At 39.1% G+C, this 21,485-nt stretch overlaps 1 long non-coding RNA gene across 1 annotated transcript in view; it reads left to right on the top strand.

The window, feature by feature from the left end:
* LOC137477432 (uncharacterized) overlaps positions 1-20,837 on the top strand; it is a 64,149-nt gene extending 43,312 nt beyond the window's left edge. The window contains exons 2-3 of the long non-coding RNA XR_011001001.1: positions 19,906-20,008; positions 20,626-20,837. This is a non-coding gene — a long non-coding RNA (uncharacterized lncRNA). The remainder of the gene's footprint in view (positions 1-19,905; positions 20,009-20,625) is intronic.
* Positions 20,838-21,485: the final 648 nt, after the last annotated feature.

Genomic DNA, 21,485 nt, shown 5'->3' with positions numbered 1-21,485 from the left:
TATCTGCATATATTAGATTGCTGTCTGGATTTCGCTAGTGAACACAGTTTTCATTTAAGCTTAGTTGAGAAGACAGGCATACATCCCTTTTTATGTATGTCATCCACTTCTGCAGGGATAAAGATCAAAATCCTTAATATCCTTCTTCTAGCCTTCTTTAAACAGATATTTACACACAGATTTATTTCAATTCCAGTTCATAATGACTTGTAAGAGTTTTGATGTCTTTGGAAAAATCAGCCTTGGCAGTTCTCCATTGACCCCCATAGTCAAGAACACCACATCAGTTTGAAATAGCTTCTTTCTGTGCCTGAAAAGAAAATCTAATCTACTTATCTATTAGGTCAATTATTTAAATTAAATATTATCATAAGTCTTCCTTTTAAGTGTGCTTGGCATGATTTGGGTTTGTTATTTTCAGACAATATCAGCTAAATATTTATTGCATTGTTATTTGTATTTAACATAACCTGCCATCAACACCAGGGGTTAATGGATTTACATTTTGCATTAGGGGAAACCAGAATGTGGGTTGCATTTCAGCTACAGTAAGTGGTACTATGCTCATGAAATGCCAAAACTTTTTGTGCAGCCTAAGTTATTCAGAGGAGAAAAAAAACCCAACACAGCATAGAAAATAAAAAAAGTAAACTGCAAATTAACTCCTAGCACATATTTTGTTCTGGGCTGTAATATTCCTTTTAAGATTGCCCCTTTTTAATAGCTGTTGAAAGAATTTCTTGCATAATGGCATTTTAGTCATCATGTTAATGTCAACAAACAAGGCAGATTAATGCTTATAATCCTGAGCTGTCTCACACTCTGCTTATTAGAACTGTAGGCAGATCTTCATTAGGATGAATGACATCTGAATCTATAAGCTCATCACAACAGAGGCACCTTCTTGCTGTGGTGTCACCCTGCAGATGACAATGTCGGCCATTATGAATGACACTCCACAATTCGTTGCTTCCTGCCTCAAATTGCAGTTAATCTTTCATCCAAACTGTACACATGTGCAGCTTTAAGTGGGCTATCACAGCAAGTACCCAGTAATGCTGCAAGCACATGGAGAATGACAGAAGGTAAATTGCTTGTCAGGAGGTCTGTATTTCAATTCACAGCATATTCCAAACACGTTGTGGTGAAAGCGCTCCACAACAGCTGCTTTCATTGCTAACTATTTTTGATGTAAATGTCAATAAAGCTCCAGGCCCTTTCATATTTTTGGCCAAGACTGTCCATCTTTCCCTATGCAGGCTGGCAGGTTGAGCTCCATTTATCTACTCTTAGGAACATGTCCTATAATAATGATTGTCTCTGGAGACCGTTTAGAGTGATTGAAAGCAGTGATTGGGACAATAGGCTGCTGAATTTCATTGCTGGATTGGGTTGACAGGTGACTGCTTTTATATCCTCTGGAGGAGAGATGGAAATAAAAACACAGTTATATCTAATCAACAGACAGGCATCTACCAATTTTAAATCTATACCTTCAGTTTACCCTTCTCATCAGAACAACTTAACCACGAATTATTACAGGACTCTCATATTTTTCCAGTGGTCAGAGGGTTTTCAGAAGAAAGGAAGGTGGGGAAGATGTGTTGCCTCACTAGAGGTGAGAAGTAGGGAAAGAACACGTCACAGGCTGTATAGCTCTACCAGTTTCGGCGCCAGCTGCTGCTTTTAGTAGCTGCAGTTAAGATCTTAATTTTGCTTTAATGAAAATCCCTGGGTGTTACAAAAAGAAGGAATTTCATTTTTAATCATAGAGGCCATGAATATTATACATTGCCCATGAATTTTAACACACTCTAACAGTGTCCGTTTTTTTGTCTTGCATTTAAGCAAAAGTTCTGTAAACTCATTAAGCTTACTGTGGATATTTTTTCTTTTATGAAGCTGATAATTAACATACCACTGGGTTTTCCAAAGGAGATGGGAAGACGATCAGGTAGAATTCTGAAAACAGTATGGCAAACAGTCTAAAATATTCACTCTGCACCAGCATCTGGCTCTTTGGCAGACCCCAAAGACTGTTGTGCTGGCACCTTTGAAATTCCCTGTGAGTCCATGTAGTTGCCCATGGTTACACAGCAGCTGGGATCTGGCTTCCTCATCTTCCCTGCTACCACAGTCCCCCCCCCACCTCCATTTACCTTTGCTTCTGTAAATCACATCCACTTCTGTCCATCAGTGGTATCCACTTGCAATGTTGCATCCATTGCCCTCTCTAATTTGCAGACCAGAGGGTAGAAGGCAAGTAGGAGTTTACCCTTGCCCATTTCCTTTTGCCTAAATCTTCAATGGTGTAGCTTTGTTCACATTTTGCGCTGATTTTTGTTTACTAGATACTCTACAATATTGAGCAGCTTTCTGTGGCTCTAGGCAATGCTGACACAAGTTGTGAGAATAATATGATTAAAAGGAGCTAACTACCCAGCTGTTAGAGTCACATCTCTAACAAAAACCTAATTCAAAAAACTCGATGCCGTACTATCTGAGTTCTAGCCTTCAATTAAAAAAAAACCAAACAAACAAGTGAATGCTTTTTGACTCCCGTAAGCCTTATATAACAACAGTTTTATTTTTAAATTCTGGGGATGTATTGGGTTTGCATGACAAAGTTTAGGTAGCAAGGGGGCTACTGGGGTGGCTTCTGTGAGAAGCTGCCAGAAGCTTCCCTCATGTCCAGTGTAGGCAATACCAAAGGGCTCCAAGATGGACCTGCAGCTGGCCAAGTCTGGGCCAATCAGTGACAGTGACACCGCTGAGATAACTTGTTTAACAAAGGGGAAAAGAAAACCATGGAGTAGGAGCAGCTGAAGAGCAAGGAGTAAGATTATGTGAGAGTAACATCCCTGCAGACCCTGAGATTAGTGAAAAAGGAGAGACTGGAGGTGTTCACGGTGCTAGAGCTGAGATTCCCCTGCAGCCCATGGGGCAGCCCATGGTGAGGCAGGGTGTGTCCTCATAACACATGGGGGTCCATGAGGGAGCAGAGATCCACCTGCAGCTCACAGAGGACCCCACAATGGAGCAAGTAGATGTACCCAGAGCTGGCTGTAATCCCATGGGAAGACCTCACTGGAGCAGGGTACTGGCAGGACCTGTGGCTCTGTGGGGAGAGGAGCCCACACTGGACCAGGTTTGCTGCAGGACTTGTGACCCCATGAGGACCCACACTGGAACAGCTCATGGAGAGCCTGTGGGAAGGACTGATGTTGAAGCTCAGGGAGGACTGTCTCCCATGGGAGTGATGCCAAGCTAGAGCAGGAGCAGAGAGTGAGGGGGAAGGAGCAGAGACAGTGTGTGATAAACTAACTGTAGCTGCCATTCCCCATCCCCCTGTGTCGCTGAGGGGGAGGAGGTAGAGAAAACAGGAGTGAAGTTAAGCCTGGTGAGAAAGGAGGGGTGGAGGGAAGGAGTTTGAAGATTTAGTTTCTATTTCTCATTACCCAACTCTGATTTGACTGGTAATAAATTAAATTAATTTTCCCCAAGTCAAGTCTGTTTTGCCCATGATGGTAATTGCTGAGCAATCTCCCTGTCCTTATTTTGACCCACAAAACCTTCCATCTTATTTTCTCCCCACCTTCATCCCAGCCAGGGAGCAGAATGATAGAGCAGCTTGGTGGGCACCTGATCTCCAGCCAAGGTCAATCCACCACAGTGGGAAAAATACCTACTTTGTGACAAATATTCATGGAAATTTTTATTTCTCCATGGAAATAAAACCAGCTCATTTGAATAAGGCTCACATTATAGATTCAATGCAAATTTTCTTTGGAAAGAGAAAAAGAAGCAATTCTTTCCAATTCTTGAATAACAATTTTATATACACTTTTGCTTAAATAAATGTAGCTGATACGTTGCCAAAAGAATGCATTCTAGTTTAAGACCCTAAAATAAGTTTGGAATGTTCAAAACCTGATTAATATTATAAACACTGGGCCCTTTGTATCAGATCCTCATTGCCAGTTTACCAGTTTGTGCAGGTTTCCACAAACTGGGGATAGAAGTACTCGATGTCTGGCAGGCCATGTGAACAGGCTGGATTACCAAAGAGCATTATGTTTTGTTCTTTTTATTGAATGTTCTAGTTTTGTCCGGGACAGAGTTCATTTTCTTCTTAGCATCTGGCACAGTGCTGTGTATTTGGATTTAGTATGACAATATTTGTAAACAAAGGAAATAAAGCACTTGAAATTTTGGCAAATCTATGCAAAGAAGCTATTACAAATTTCTATCAATATATTGTTTAATTGACAGACTATAAAGATCAAAAATAAATTCCAAAGCAAAGAAATAGATTGTCCAAGAAGAGAGGATACATGAAACAAATAACCCATGCTTTGTTTACATACCAGTTTGAATCTCTGTGCAATGAGGGGTTAACAGTTGGGTTGAGAAAGTCTAACAAGAGGAGTCCATTTCACACATCCGATAATGTAGCTGTCACTCAGGCTCTATGTCTTTCCTCATCCTTATCCCCCAAAAGATTGTGTGTGAATCCAGACCTTAAATCGTGTTGCATTTTCTTTTATTTTTCTTTTAAAAAGTTGTAATTTCTTTCTAAAAAGACAACTGGATGCAAAATTGATTGCATTGTCAATAAATGCACTAAAAGCCAGCAAATTCATAATATTTAGAAGTTAGGAAGTTTTCTGCCTGCAGTAACATCCACTAAGACATAAAAATAAAAAGTTACTGAGTTTCACTACCTCACTACAGAGGCAAAAGCATTACAGTGAAAATATAGAACCCTGTTCTAATTTATTGCTTAAAAAATAGTTTTATTCACTATGGAAGTATGGAAATACATGATATTTTCATCAGCTGGGACCAGATTGCCCTAGAAGGACACTCAGAAAGGAGAAAAAGCGGGGAAATGAATACCAAGTTATTTAAACAAAAAATATAAAGTCATTTTGGTAATTTGTAGAAGTGTGATTTTTTTTCTTCAAGTAATAAGTTTTAGAATAATATTGTCCAGCCATTTACAGTATTTGTTCTCAAATTGTTTTTGTGGGCAAACTACCAAAGGAATATGGCCACCTGAGGCAATTTACTATTACTTTGGAAACAACTTAAAAGTGAAGAAGCTGTTTACTTGGTTGTATTTTATTTTATGTAACCTGAATTACTGTCAGATGTCTTTTGTAACCAGCATTTACCTTTGATGTACTCTGCTTATCCAGAGCGATACACAAAATATTTGACATATGGACCCATGTACTTTACACAACTTGGGTTTGCTAAGATCTTGTGTAAATGTTTTGTATATTTTCCCTTCTTCAACATTGCTATGTGTTAGATAAGCCCTCTCTTGAACTCTGTGCAGAACCTATCCAGTGAAGGCTTATGTTAAAATCATTATCCCAGGGGAAAAGTCTACCAGGACTAGATAATACCTGTGATCTGTCATGGGGGTGTCCACAGGGTGGAATATGTTAGATAATGTATCTGTGCAACCCCATACCTCTGGTAAAAGGTATCTGTTGAAGATTTTGAAATATCAGTGTTAGTAAAAGTCCAATTAATTGTCCTCCTCCTCAGAGGAGATTTGATCTGGTATTTCAATTATTAACAGGCATTCTCCTTTAATAGTTACAGGGCCTTAAATTGTTTTTCAGGATGTCAAATTTTAATTTAATTTATCCCACGTAGCTTTTGGCACCTCACTGAGGTAAACTAGGCTCAGTGGAAGGGAAGAGAGGCATAGTTCAAGAGCATGAATCTTAATGCACCAGCACAAAACTCAATCAGCCTAAGTTGTAGGGCACCTAGGTGGCTAACTTAGTCACTTCAGTGACACGTCCAAACTTAGAGTGAATTGGCCTCAGTAAGGTAAGAGTCAATGTAGATATAAACACACTTCACAACTCCCTGGCATACTGGGCTGTCACAGGCTAAGCTGATGTGAGATGTTGTCAGCCCTGAAGAGAAGATCTTTGATAAGTACTCCATACTCTGTAAAGCTCTGTGTGAAACAGCAGCCTGATGCACCATGCCAGTACAGTTTCCTATTAAAAACATTTCTCAGAGGAAGGCCAATATTTGTGGCCTTTCCAGGTATGAACCCCCACCTAAATAACAGGTAATTAATATAAAATTATTGATTTAAACTACTTCCGTGTATTTTCATTCTTCACCAGGGTCCACAATGAAAAAGTTCAGTAAAAATATTCATTGTGTAAAATGAACTCTGGCTTATTAAAATATTCAGCAAGCCAAAGAATGCTTTAGCAGACCAACTTGTAAGTCTGATAATAGTCTGTGTCACATCAGAATGCTGTAGCTGCACTGTGGTACAGAAAGAGCATTTGGCTTTTGGTGAGTGTATTTGGCTCGCAATATTAGATGAATAATTAATCTAAACTTCTCTTAAAGAAAGCTGCAAGGCATAGCCTGGAAAATGTCGCAAGCAGTAAAGCAAAATTTTGATCTATGAGGATATGAAAAAGTCTGTTAGGCAAATTGTGTAATAAGGACCTTTTATTTAGAGTAAAGTGACTTTTCATTGTCTTTAATTTTCCCATTTAATTGTTCACAATGGAGGAGTTAATGTTCAAGAGAGGAGTTCCAATTAGCTCACATCAAAAAGTCAGAAGGAGAGTTTGTCTCCAGAAAGGTGTATCACTGTCCTGCAGTTCCTGCAATCCAGCGCAGTGTCAGACACGTCTCCTGAAATCTCAAATCAGCTTACTGAAAACACGTCTACCATGGTCTTACAACAAATCATTGAGGAGGCAAATTTATGCAGTAGTGACTGGCTGTTACACAATTAAATGTGATGGCATGAGGTATCAGACTAACATGGAAAATTTGTCCATTGCTATACGTTATGTAAAGGATGATTCATCCCTGAAAATATCTCAGAGAAGAGGTGCAACTCAATCATCTTCATGCCAACTGCACCTCTGACATGATTATTGCTCCTTTGAAAGCAGCTGAGTTCTTTTCTAGTGGCATCATTAATTTGTGCTATTATAAGGCCAGTCTGAAATTTATGAAGACGAGTTGGCATATAAATACACGTCCAGAAGGAATGTGAAAAGGAAATACATTGAAGTATGCATGATTTCAGACATCTATTTCATTAAGCAGGGCATGTCTTGAAAAGAACATTTATGAAAATGTTCCAAATGGTGATTGCTAGGGCAATGGTGGCTTGGTGGGCTTTTTTTTTTTTGTTTGGTGGTTTTTTTTGTTAATTTTTTTGGTTGCTGTCATTGGCATGAAAATGAGGAAGAAAATTAAGAAATGTGAAAGGGGAAGCACAAAACTGACAGCCTATCTTTTCTAACATTGGTACATATATTTGCTATTCTAATATTGTACAATATATTGTTACAATGGGAATTTCAGTTGGTTCACCCATTCACACATGTGGAGTGGGTGGATTTGAATAGTCTTTATTGGAACAGAACATTGTTAAAAAAAACATTATAAAGCCTGTTTTCATAAACAGGCAAAGTTTTAACTTTGTAAAGTCTGCAACTGGACTACAGTTTTTGACTCCAGCATGAATCTCTGCTGGAAATATGCTGGAAAACCCAAACAACTGTTTCAACAGTTTTGATTGCAACATCCTAATTAAGTTTTCCTTCTTTGCTGGTTAGAGCCTTTTTAAGATTATCCAGTCAGAGACTGAAAGTAGTAGAAACATTATCAGATAGAAAACTTTAAGTTGTTAGTGTTTTTTATAAACATCTTATAAATGTTTTATAAACAGATCTCAGACTCCTGTGACCTGTTCACAGAAAATCTATGAGAGATAAAAGTCACCCTGTGTGAAGCATCAGGAAAAATGTAAACCCCAGAGAAATTCTAGTTAGGTTCTGAAGTTCACAGTGTCTCAGGAGGACCCTCTGCATGAAGCTGAATCACAATCTTTAAAAAAACCCCAAAAACTCTACTGCATGAATAGCACAGTAATTGACATCTATTTATCACTGCTTGCAAGGGATTTTGTTTTCAAGAAATGTACTGACGTCTGATTAGAAGCCATGATAGAAATAGGAGAGAGTAGGTATAAATAATGTTTCAGGTGCACCCTTGGGACATAAGAAAAGGTAAGACACACACTTTTTGCATCCTGCAGGGATATTGATCAACCTTTTGCATCTTGAATGCTGTGGGCATCACAATAAAGCATTTCAGTAATTTTTGACTAGCAAAGCTTCTGGAACGTGTCAGAAAGACCAGGCAACAGATGCTGAACAGATAAGGTAGAATGTGTTCCCCAAAATAGAGTGAAGAAGTTTAAAAGCCACAAAGGAGAAGTGAGAGGAGACAGCTACCTCCTTGCTCAGCGTATGGATGTGAGTGAGTCAAGCAAACACACAGCGGGAAGCTGGCTCCTGATTTTCCCAGCACCCAGGATTGTGTTTATTAGCAATTCCTTCTCACTTTTGTGCAGGCACCAAGACTGCGCTCTTTAGCTGTCTGCCAGCAGGACGGTCCGTGGGGAGGGCAGGGAAGGCTGAGGAGGGGCGCGCAGGAGCCCTTGCCCTGGGATGGTGGCGTGGGGCTCTCAGGAGTGAGCAGGCGGCACCGCAGACAATTGCAAGCAGGGGGAGAGTACACACTTCTCTCGTGGCTCCCTTTGATGCCTGGATCAGATCGTCTCTTGGACCAGCAAACTCTAACACCTCTTCTGAAATCGTCTCCAACTGGTGATGAGCTACATCTGGCCTGTGAAATGAAAATAGCAAAACCTTTGATTGAGTCCAAGTTAAGTGGATCTTCATCATCTGCTCAGTCAACTTTTGCCAAGATGAATGATACTATGACAGTATTCTAATAATTTCTGAGGTGGATTCCCTCCTTTTTTCATCCATCTGCAAAGAACAAACTGCAAACACTTTGAAAATTTACTGCTCTCTAAGGGAGAAATTTTGCTCTTTTCAAATGCATGCACAGCATTTCACTAACTGAAATGGAGTGCTACATTTAAGCTTGAATCAACCTAAAAACACAGACCTCAGTGTTGAAAGATGAATCTGATTTTTAAAATTTTTGCAGTGCCTGTTTTTACATGGTTTGTATGTCAGTGTTTTTCCTAGAAGATGTTGTTATATTTGACTGGACACGGATATTTTCTTTTCAAAGATGATAACCTAGCCTAACAGAAACAATGGTCTCTCATTACCACCTTTACCACAAATCAAATAAAAATATATCTTCAATAATATGTTCACAATGGAGGTTTTCAAATAAACAGAAACTTTGGCACTTAGAGTGCAGTAGTACAATGATCATTTGTGCTATTCTGTAAATTTTCTGGAAAGCACTGAATTTCTGTACTTATTGTACAGTGCATTGACTCTCCAAGTGCTGAAAGTAACTATTAAATCAATCCCACAGTTTTTCATGTGTCAGTATTTCAGTTCATTCAAAGATATTCAACAGTCATATAAAGCAGACACCCATGGCTTGCTTGCCACATTTCCTGTCTGTGGCAGGCACAGAACACACCAGGACTCTGTTTCCCTCCTGGCCTCCCAGTTTCAGTGTAGGTGCTGGTATTTTTCCAAATGAGGTACCCAGATATCTACATACTGATAAGAAAACTGTGACCCCTCCGAAATATGAGAGAGTGTGATCCCCGGAAACCTGAACTTGTCTTTCCCTCTGAGTTCAGGGAACAGTGGACTCTTCACCTGCTTCATTTCTGCAGAGAATGCAGAAAGCATTTGCTTCACAACACACATTTAATTTAGGGCAAGATTAAAGCCACAATAAGTCAAGCAAATCAATACATCTGTCTTTTTGCCATGGAACCATGGTAAGATCTACTTTTTCTCAGCTCCCCACCCTACTGAAAATTAAGAGTTTTGCCATCCTGCAAAATAGCAGCCTAGGTGGCATTTCTCTTTCTCCCTGTCCCTCACAGTCTGATGTCTACCCTGACTGGTTAAACACTAGCAGCTTTTTCCTGACACAGGAGAGTGGAACAATGTGGTAGCCTGTCGCAGATTTCAGTAATGGGATGTTTCTCTTACCTGCATCAAACAAAATCATGTTGAGCTTTGTTTTCCTTCAGCTGATATAAGACATTAGGATTGTTGTCTCATTTTCCAAATAGTTCATTTGACATTATCTTTCCCCGTATCCATCCTCTCACTGACTTTAATTCCTCTGCTTTCCTTTTTTTCTTCTGTCTTCCCTTTCCTTTCCACTTTCTCTTCATGTTCACTCTTTCTTAATCTCTTACTTGACTACTTTCACCTTCTCCAGCCCCACCTGCTAGGCCTGTCTGTCTGAGGTCATTCCTGAGGTGCTGCCGGCAGTCCTTTTCCTGTGGGGATTGTAATCATGGGCTATATTTTCTTCCTTCTGCCCCAAAGATGGACTGTATTGGCTTCCAAACTCGTGCTATTTTCTTTTAAAGATGCTTTGCTGCTGCCATGTGTCAACATTTCTCCTGGACCATGATTTTCTTATGCCATGAGCTGAGATGGCACCTCCCCGGAGGGCTTACAGTTATTTAACAATGTTAGATTTGACCCAAATTGCTTTTCAGATTTTGGGGATCAGTTGGTGGGTTTGGAGATGCGGATAAATGCTTTGAAGAAAGGAATGACAGTTTTGAACAAGCCAGATTTTTGTTAAGTTCTAACCTGATATAGTGCAGTCTCCAGCAATGGTCATAGAAAATTGTCTTGTCTTTTCTTGTGTCTGGCCTTCAATACTTGGAAACAATAGCATAGCTAGATGGTTAAATAGATAGTTATGCATTACATTTTGTTATGAAGATGGAAAATACAGAGAGAAAAATTTTATCACTGGGATTATTCAGAGCCAGATTTTAGAGGGAAAGAATAGTAATTAGTCTCAGTTTAATCGCTGGTGGGAGATAGTTCACATTACCAAATGATTTGATGTTTCAGCACAAATGACAAACTGTGTTCAGAGAGGTCCAAGACTCTGTCAGCATGGCTGGAGACTAAATCACCTCTCCTCTTAATAGTAGATTGAGTTGTCCTTCCAACTCAGGGTTAAGGTCATTGGCAGGGCAGAGTGAGAATGAGAGCATCTGTCTGAAATATACCTGGACTGCGGATGTATTCAGAAATTCAATTTCTGACACTGTCAGTCCCTTGACCTTCGCAAGCACAAAAAGCCTGTGAAAAGGAGGGAAAAAAAAAGGGGGGGGAGAAAAAAAAGCCTTGATATTTTTATTTGACTTCAGGTTCAAACTCCTGAATGGGCCATGAAGATCTGCTGGATATATAACAGAGCCAAAAATACTCACGCGCCATGCAGAAAAAAGTACGTGCATTTTATCTTAATTCTAGCATAGCTGCTCTGTTTCCTTTCTTCACATGCACACACCCCTCTGTCTGCAAATTATTTCAGGTCCCCTCAGGCTCCACTGATGACAGCTAGACATTTTCTAAAGTCCTTGAGCAATCATGCCTTGGAGTAAATATGTTGAAATCACCACACCAAATAGACCAGCACAGGAGTCCTAAACCCGTTTGAGTATTTTCCCCCACAGGCTGAGGTTGGGAGGGATGTTTTGCATATGCTGATCAAGTACAGGGTTCCAGGTGCCTGGGGAACCCATGTCCCCTGCAGACGAGTGGCGGTGGCCGGTCCCAGGGGGCTGCAGGGCTCCCGAGGGCTGTGCTCATGGGGACTACCTGCTTTAGCTCTGCGCAGCAACAGTGAGAGCCATATGTGGAGCTGCAGGAAAACAGATGCTGTTTCTCCATTTGTGAAATCAAGTTGTTGGAAAGTAGTCAGCTTTCCGATGTACAAGAGAGAGCTCATCCGATCAACCTGCAGAGACAGCGTGAGCTTTTATTTTTAAGGAATATATGTCAATATCTTGAAATTATTGGTGGATAGAACGGTGCAGGAAATAATGGGGTGGAAATAATCAGCTGATAAATGGCTTTGATAACAGACAGGTGATGATTTTGATGACCTGTGATTGTCATAAACAAAGGGGCTGTGCGACCTGCATTTTGCCTGCTAGATCTGCTTCCAGGCATACATATCTAGATGTACTGTAGGTTTACTGTATCATTTTGATTTGTTATATAACAGACATAACCACCCAGTTTGATTTCTTCTTACCACCAAAACAATACAATTATTCCTCCAGAAAAAAATGGAGAGTGTTGTGTTCTCAGAGAAGCTTCAAACATCTTTGTGTTAAAGCCAAAATAAATAGCTTTTCTTTTATTATCAACCGAAAATGTGAGCTATAATAGCAAAATGCCTAATTATTAAAAAAAAGCTAACCATCTGACATTATCTTCTAAATCACTGTAGCATAGTGAAACATAATTGTGTGCAATTTGTCGTCCTTATAATATGTGTTTTATCTTATCAGAAATGCAAAGATTTAAAGTGTCAGCTGCCTCCAGAGTCTGCAGATCGATAAAAATTGTCTTTTCTATTATTCTGGTTAACAGGACAATTTAAGACACTAGACACAAATAAAAAAGATTTACTGGAAAGTAGCAAAGAATTTTACCAGGATTATACTCTTATAAAACTCTCTGCCAAGCTCCCTAGAATATTTTGTTAGCATATCAGGATCCTTCATATTTCTCTGCAGTGTATCTATTTTCCACTGGTTCAGACCTATGGGAATCTGTCCTGATTTTAGCATTAGGTCTGCCTCTTTTCAGCAATATAGGTCTTCTGTTAATTGTATAAAGAATTTAGGATATTAGTCACTCAGACTACGTCTTGGATATCTAAAATAGATGGGGTAGAAGGTTTGTAATCAAAAGCTAAATTCCAATTTAAATTTTTGTCAGAAGGCAAAAATTATACCAAAGTTAACTCCAAAAGATTTAGCTGCATGAATACTTTGTCCATGTCTTTTAAATTTCTTTAATTAAATAAACTGTGTTGGGATGCAATTCTTGTTAAAAGTGAGGATCACAACCACACCAGTGCTGACTTTTGTGTTGAAACATGGTCTTTTTTACAAAGCATAAAAGGTGCAACAGTTCAGCTTACCTTGCTTTGGCTTCCAACCAACAACATTACACAAACTGTATAAATTAAGTTAATTCAATGTTAGTGCCTGGCGTAAGAATCCTCTAGCACAATAGCAATTTCTATTGAAAGGATAAAAATCATCTTGTCAGAGAAGGAAGTGCCTTGTCTGGTGCTGATCTGAGAACAAGGAGCCTCAAAAGCAAATCCTTGCATGTGGTGAGCAAGGAGCTCCTCCCTGACTTTGTCTCCTCTAAGCAGCATTATGTGCATTCTGGAGAGGTGTATATAGGACTGCATGTGAGTTTATCAGTTTCTCTCTCTTGAATACACACATATGCAAACATGCCTACAATAAAGGGTAATGGCTTTAAACTGAGCAAGGTTCAGGTAAAATATTAGGAAGAAATTCTGTACTGTGAGAGTGGTGAGGTATTAGAACAGGTTGCCCAGAGAAGTTGTGGATACCCCATCCCTGGAAGTGTTCAAGGCCACGTTGGATGGGGCCTTGAGCAACCAGATTAGTGAAAAGTGTCCCTGTCCAGCACAGCTGCAACTTCAGTCATCAGTCTGGTTACACAGAGGTCAGGGAAATGTGAACCAGTCACTTGCAGTGTAAGATACATTTTCCCCTGGACAATGTGTTCAGGGCTCACCTAAAAGGCAACCCATCTGTCAGAGTACAGGGCAATTGCAGTCTTTGTAGCCAATTACAAGTCACTTGTAAATGAAATTGTGTCTATCCCAAAAATACATTAAAAAGATTTAAACAATCCCATGAATGAGTCTGGGCCACACAGGGTAGGTATAGCTGGTAATCTCTCAGTCAGAGCACTGCTCTGTAAACTGTCAGTGCAAGTTACTCCTGAGGATTAACTCTGACTTATAGAAATATTCTTGACCTTTATTAAAATGCTTAGATTTTGTTTCTTATTGTTGCATGTGCATGGGGTTGGTTTTATTGTTTTTCTGTTTTAACTTTACATCATGTTGTTTTGGGTTTTTTTTTAATCTAATATGAAATAAAGGAAAAACAGTTTGAATCATGTGTCCTGTTGTGGGGACCAAGTTAATTAAAATCCTGATGTATATATACAGCTGATACTCCTCACCCTAATGAAGAATATTAATTCTAGAACATGTGTGGCTGTAGTCACATTGCTACAAATTACTGGACTCTTTCCTTTATCTGTTTCCAAGAAAGTCTCCCCCGGTTAGTTAGGAAAAAAGAAAAATATGATGCCTCAGTTCTAAGCAGCATAAATTACATGCATCAATCAGAGGAAGCTTAAATTAAAATACACATTTGGCAAACAAATATGAATATGTTGATCTCATCTGTGAATCAAAATGATTTAATGCCAGTACTGACCCCCCACCGATCAACATGAAGGTCACTGCAAACTGCTTGATTCTCATTGAGAAATGTTGTCATGTCTGTTAAAGATGCAGTTTTATACATTCCCTAATGCTCCATCTAATCAGTAATTCCAGTGTAGCACAATTGATTTATTTTAGAAAGAAAATACTGAATTCATTTTTTCTTATTTATGTAATCCAAACCAGATAGCTAAATTAAAATGTTAAAAAAATACATGTGGTGGATGGGTCTGGGCTGAAAGCTTTCCAATGTGTTTATGATGTTTTCTAATCTAGAGGAATACTATTTGTTAAATAGAATGCTACACCTTTCAGATACCAAGTGATCATAAATCAGTCTCCCCTTATCATCCCATTCATGTGTTCTGGCTATAGGAATAACTACTTGCTTAACTCAATTATCAGGTGAAATGTGGCTCTGAAGGGATAATCCAAGGCCGGTTGGGTTGACATTGCTCTCCAAAGGTCTCAAGCAAACATGAGTAGGACACTGGTTTTACTGAGACTTGAACCAGTTTTTGCCTTTTAAAATATTTTTGCCTGCACTTAGAACTTTTTGAATTAGGGATGGAGAAAGACATCATGGCCCCAGGGTAGATGGAACTGGGAAGGAGAAGGGCCACACTGTGGTGGGATGGTACACAAGATCAGGAGGTCCTGATGGGAACAGAAGCAACAGGGAACCACATCAGAATTCACCCATGGGGACAAAGTCAAAAGTGAGACATAGGGAAAGAGGTCGGTCCAGGAAATATTCTTGCAGCTAACACAGTGGATAGAATCAATGATGTTTTGATACATTCACACATGTATGGAAATGGGGTTTTCCCATAGGTATGAATGTTTTTACATTGTTGTTTGTGAAAAATTGCACTTTCTAAGTAAACATTTCACACCTCTGCAGCTGGGGACGACAGCAGTGGTGAAAGCCAACTTCTCTGTTCTGCTAAAAAACAGGGTCCTTTTTTGCTTACAGTGGGAAATTATGACTTTTGATGTCCAAGACTCAACATTTTTCTGTCTTAGATAATCCTTGTCAGTGTCTCTACTTACAAATTATTTCCGTCAAAGGATTTTTGATATTTTTTTTCCTTCTTCTTCTACATGTAGGGCTGACACATTCTCCAAGGATGTTCAATAATCAAATCTTACCTTCTAAAGCTCCCAATAGCCCATCTATAGTGTGAAAACCTTTCAAAGCGTATTCCAAATTAAACTATCTACTCGGAAAAAGCAGGAAGAGACATCTTAAGAATGCATTTTGACAGGAACAGTTCAGATATTCACTAAGAAAAAAAAATTTGAAATTATTGTTCACCTTGAACAAAGCTTGATTCATGAATTTTTGGCATTTGGATGAGAAGAAATAAGAAGAAATAAGAATTCACTCACCTTAAAAAAAATAAAACCATCAAAAGCACGTGCTACTGTAACATTAAAGTGCAAGACACAAATGAGCTGGTTGCATCTTGGGGTTTATTTAGGTCTCACTGGCCCTGATGAAATTCTAAAGTAAAGTATTGCAGAACAACGCTTTACGGAGGGATGATATTTTTGTGCTCTTCCTACCACATAAACACAAACTGCTTAATATAATAAACTATAAAATTATGAGAACTGCAGTTTAACACACATCTTTGATTGCCTTTTCTATCTTCCATTTTCTATCTCAGGTAGTTTCTTTCCTTGGTCCATCAGTCAAAAATCCCTGAGTAGCTTCTAATATCAATTGGATATAGAAATATTTTGCATCACTTGATAAAGAGAGGATTTTGTCATTGTCAGCCCTGCACATCTGTACATAGAAGCCAAGCTGGATGGCCACTGTTCAAGTGAGGCATCTCTGAGTTCTAGGGATTAAAGCCTCTAATGTTTGTTTTGAAAATTAGAGAGCATATAACTATGGCTCTCAGGGTGCTCTCTGGCATTTGCTTTTAGACCAAGGCAGGTTGAAATAGCAAGCCACTGAAACCTGGCCTGGATTGCTAAAAGGCCATTGTAGATACAGCTCAGCAACAAGAAGAGGAAGTAGATACACAATACACATGTCTGTTCTGCCCCTTTAGGCAGAAAGACTCTGTTAATAAAGAAATCAAACATGAGAATCCACATGACATGACAGAATGAACTGCGGCATTCTTGGACCACTCCTGCACACCTCAAGTTACCTCATATTAAAGCCTGCTGAGCCAAGGCAAGTATCACCTTACCTCAGTGCCTCAGAAAATTTCCATGTCCATAAATTCCAACAATTTTGACAAACCTGAAGGTCATGAAGGTTATGTAAAGGAACAATTTTCTTATCTGAGTTTTGATCAAAACCATGTATCATAAATGTGCATAATGCTATTTCCAGCTCTGTGCCTTCATAGTCAAAGCTCCTCCATTACCAAGTTGTCAGAAAAAAATCGGGCATTGATTATTTGCTAAAAGACATTCTTTGTTGTCTGTATGGAGCCACTTTGGTTCAAACCAATCCTACCTCTAACCCTGTGGAGTGAGCAAGCCTCACTGTTCACCAACATTCATGTGTGATTGACCTCAAATGAAGTGTGATCCATTTTTACCTTTGAAACTTTACTTTCCTTCTATGAGGAGGACAGATGACATGAGAAAGCATCCCTGATATGTTGTATTGTGTTTTTACAGTTCTGTAATTGTTCTGTAATGGTTTGTCCCTCTACTCCCCATTTTCTCCCGATGGTTCTACCCTGAGTTTTCCTGCCTTTTCCCTCAATGTCAATCCCCCTGAAAATGCCTAGTCATCCCCCTGTTCCCTCCCGGTACCTTGTCCATCACTCAGCTCCCCATCCCACTCTTCCAGAATCTTCTACCCTGGGCATCGAGGGGCCCCTCCCTTAAACTTCCCCTATTGGTTTTTGTATCCATCTATCCCTTCACCTTCCACTCCCTCAAATCCCCTCATTGGTTAATGGGTGTTCCCTTCCCACTGTTACCACCCCTGTATTTAAACTGTTGTAAGAGGCAAGAGCTCGCTCTCGGCTGTTGGATCCTCTGGAGTTCAGAGCTCCTCGGAGCTTGGATTAAAACTGGGACTGTTTCCCCAGCCTTGAGTCAGCTCCTTATTGCCTCCTCGGACGTTGCCTCTCCTCCATACAAGGCAGACAGCATAGTGCTCAGGCTAAGCCGCTCCCTGAATCTCCTTGAGAAACAGGGGAGTGTCCCCCGCAGCTGATCGTGCCTCTGCCAGGCAGGTGAAGCCAGGGGGCTTCAGGTGGGCACGGTGGCACTGATACAATCATGCTGGAGCAGAAACTAATGCTATTTCTGCACTCTGTGTTGGAGTTTGGTGCAGTCACGCACACAGCTAAGACAATCTAGAAGATCTAACCACTGAGAGTGAGATAATCTTTTGAACATGTCTATCAATCCTTTGAACTGCACATGTAGAAACCTGTGGTCTTTGCCGCTGCTTACATTTAACCAGCATTATTACCAGGAGCTGTATTCTTGTTGAAGCTTAAGATAAAAGTGCCAGAAACCAGAGACATCCTTTCAGTGTATAGATGAAGAATGGAGAGAAAAGAGAGTGTCAAGTCAGTACTAGCTTGCAGGTGACTTTGCTTCATGAAATTCTACATCCTTGTCAAAAGTAAACTTATTGTAATGTCAAATATCTCTACTTTTGATTTGCTATGGTATGAAAAAGGAAAGAATCTTTTCATCCATATCATTTTAGGTTCTTTCAAGAGGTTCTAGTTTAGCTATTATTGTCTTTGTAGCCCAATTTCGGACTTCTTTCAAAGCGAGCTTTTTAGTCTTTATTTGCAAGAGGAAGAAAGAGATTTTATCTGCTGCAACATATCAGGGTTTTTTGCTGAACAAGTTTATCAGAACATCATACTAAGATCTCTTTACGCAGCAAGTTGACTTTGGGATGAGTTTTGAATGCTTTCTGTTTGCTATCAGTCATAGATTTAGTCAAGACGATAAATCCTCACAAAATAAACATTATCACTTGCAACATTGATAGATATTTATCAGTAAAAGGAACATTGTGCTTTTATATATGCAGATTAGCTCCTAAATAATGAACATTTTCCCAGCTATGCAGCTAGAACTGGTTTATCAGAAATAGTTTTATGTGTTTGAGTGAGTTGACCTTCATCTATTGATCAAGGGGAGTTGGCAAGATCTTAAGTAATATCATTCTTGGCTTCACACATCACTTTCATATTGATAGGGTGGAATTGTTTCTGAGTCCAATACTTATCTGCTGGTGAAATATGGGAACATATGAGTCTAGTCAGTCACACCCAAAATATTGTGGAAGCTAGAAGCAACATATGTACTTCCTTGAATTTCTCCCACTGGTATGGAGCATTTGGAAATGCAGCGACTCTTTGGAGAGGCGCTTGCTCAGTATCTATCTAGTGTGTGGCATCTCCTGTTACAATCTGGGAATTGCTTAAACCGTTGTGGAAAATCAGCTGGTTGAGTGACAACACAAAACAAAATGAGTATCCCAGCTAAAGCTTCATTCCCAAGCCTTTAAAAATGTCTCTGTTAATTCTACAAAGGCAAAATGAACCCATCTTCCTGAATGCCTTAAAAATAAGGAAATAGGACCACTCTTCTCTTGGGGTGCAAATGTATGCTAACAAGGATAAGTCATCTTCTGTCACCTTCATCTTCAAACAGACTGCTCTGTAGAGTGGTTTCTGTGCATCCCACCGGGTACCCACACTGGGTAGTGGAAGAGAAAGAATTGCTCACTGTAGAGTCAGCTTCTTACCCCTTCCTGTCTTTTAGCAGAACATCACCCACCCTCCTTCTTTAAATTATATAGAAAATATTTTTTTATTTGTTCCAATCTTTCACTGAATACAAATCAGGGTAAATAGCTCTGCAATGGCTCTACAGCTAAGAACTATTATCTATGTGTTTTGATCAGTTTTAACAGCAATGGACTATAGACTTCAATTTCCTGTTCTAAAGTGCTAAAATTTATGAAAATAAACCCCAAGGCTTAGTAAGCATCCTTTAATCAAATAAAAATGTCAGTATGAATCTACCTATGCTAGCATGACCTTATAAAAATGTTTGATAGCAGCTTTTTGCACTAAAACTTCAATACACTACAAATTTTGCAGGGTAAATTTGATACATCGGTGATGTTTTGTGGGTTTTTTCCTTATTTACACCCTTTTTCTTCTTTTCTGTCTGTTTTACAGTGTTTTCTCATCCTTCTCTGTCTAATCCTCACCGTTTTAATTATCTGTGTGTTTTATAAAATCATGTCTAATTAGAAAATTTTAAATTCCTCATTACAGCACATTCTCATGCAGAACTTGAAATAGGAATGATTATGAACTGTTTTAATAAGCACCAGCTTTGCACTCTTTAAGAGATTGGAATTGTTGTTTATATCTGTATGCACATTAGTTTACCTCAAGATGTGCTAGATTACATTAATTATCTTTGCATCTGCAACAGAGAACATTAATGATCAATGCCAACCTCATTCCTCTGAATTTCTGAAAAGTTTTGTTGTTTTTTTTTTTTTTTTCTTGACCATGTGTATTTGCCATACAGGGAAATTTAAAAGGGATGGACAGAGCTTGCTGCTGGTATCTGCGAGACCACTGTGTTTCATTGTGCTGCAGATTAATTGTAAATACCTTTACCTTTTTATGAGGTGGGTGAAAAACTCTGATTTTGCAACTAGCTGTACTTTTATAACACTTCAATCCTGATCTGTCTCAAAGGCAGGCAGATTTATTGCAGCAGTGTCCCCATGTGGACTTCTACCAAAATAAATGTGGCCAACTGAATTTTGGCTCCAGTTTTGATGCAAACAAATCCTTACTAAGCAAAATACAAATAAATGGTTTAAATAGTTTTTAACCAAAGTGATTTAAGTAGGAATTTAAAGAAAATAACTGTTAGCCAGTTTCTGGAATTAGCCTTCTGGAGCCTCTGCTCAGTCCCTGCCTGCTTAGTTCAGGCTCTACAAATCCCTGTAGCTGCTGTTATCAGAGGTAGCATGTCTCTTATATACACAGACCAGGCATCCCAGCTCACCTAAGGACATGGTTTTCACAGTCTTGGTGTAAGTCTTCACAGCACTTGGTGTAAGTCTATAAACAGACTCAAGATACAAGGAAAAAAATTTGCTTTACGGCTTGTGAGAGTAAGCACATCTTTTCAGGTCCTTCTAGCCTATGGCCAGAAAAAAAGGTACTGCATCAAGCCGTCAAAATATTTTTCTTTTGTATTGTTGGGCATTTTCATGGCAAAATTTTTATATTGCAGATTGAACCAGTACTGTTCATCCCTTTGAAACCAATGGGATAAATTACAAAGGAACTTGCTGCTTATATGAGCCAAGTGTATAGCAGTCTAAACCCTAGTTAGCACTGAAGAACTTATTTAAATAATTTTACTGTATTTGCCTTTTTTGTGAAAGTCTGCATTCAGACTGTAATTCCACAACATTTATTTGTTATTCAAAGCAATTTAATGAATAATTCTGTAATAATTTGTCTCAGTTTATTGTGAATATTCAGGATTTGAAACATGAACTGTGATTGCTCTCCTAAATCAAATGCTGTTTTATTATTCCTTCAGTGAATGACAGTCTTAGAATCAAGTGAATGACTGGGGGAAAAAGAAAGGGAAAGAAGAGATTTAAACTTGAATATTATCCAGAATTTGCATAAATTAACTCTTATGGTGGCAGTCCTGCCATGACAAAAGCAAGCTTGTTTATGAGAAGCAAGCAGAAATGGCAGACATATCGTTAAAATGCATTTGTTCAGCAATAGTGCATGCAACCTGGAATATTACTGTTTGTTTGTTTACTTATTAGCTAAGGCCCAAAATTTGATGGGAAAGAAAAAGGGGAAAAGACAAGTAACAGGTCTGAGGAGGCATTTAAAAAAACAGTATTGAAAGGAATCCTCTGTACAGTTAAAATCAGGTTAGATATTCCCCTCAGGCTCTGGAAAACATTACAACATTGCACTCAGAAATTTCAGTGATTTATGCAAATGTAAACATATGCACACTTTAAATGCAATGACCTCGGAGGCAGAGGCTCCTCTTTGGAGGCTGAATTTTACCTCCTGTTTGTTAAATTTCCAATTCCTGCATGCTTCTGCAGCAAGCCTTCC

This window comes from Anomalospiza imberbis, chromosome 1 (assembly GCF_031753505.1).
Source record: "Anomalospiza imberbis isolate Cuckoo-Finch-1a 21T00152 chromosome 1, ASM3175350v1, whole genome shotgun sequence".
NCBI classification, from domain to species: Eukaryota; Metazoa; Chordata; class Aves; order Passeriformes; family Viduidae; genus Anomalospiza; species Anomalospiza imberbis.
The sequence above is the reverse complement of the archived record's forward strand: the minus strand, read 5'-3'. Positions and strand labels throughout refer to the sequence as shown.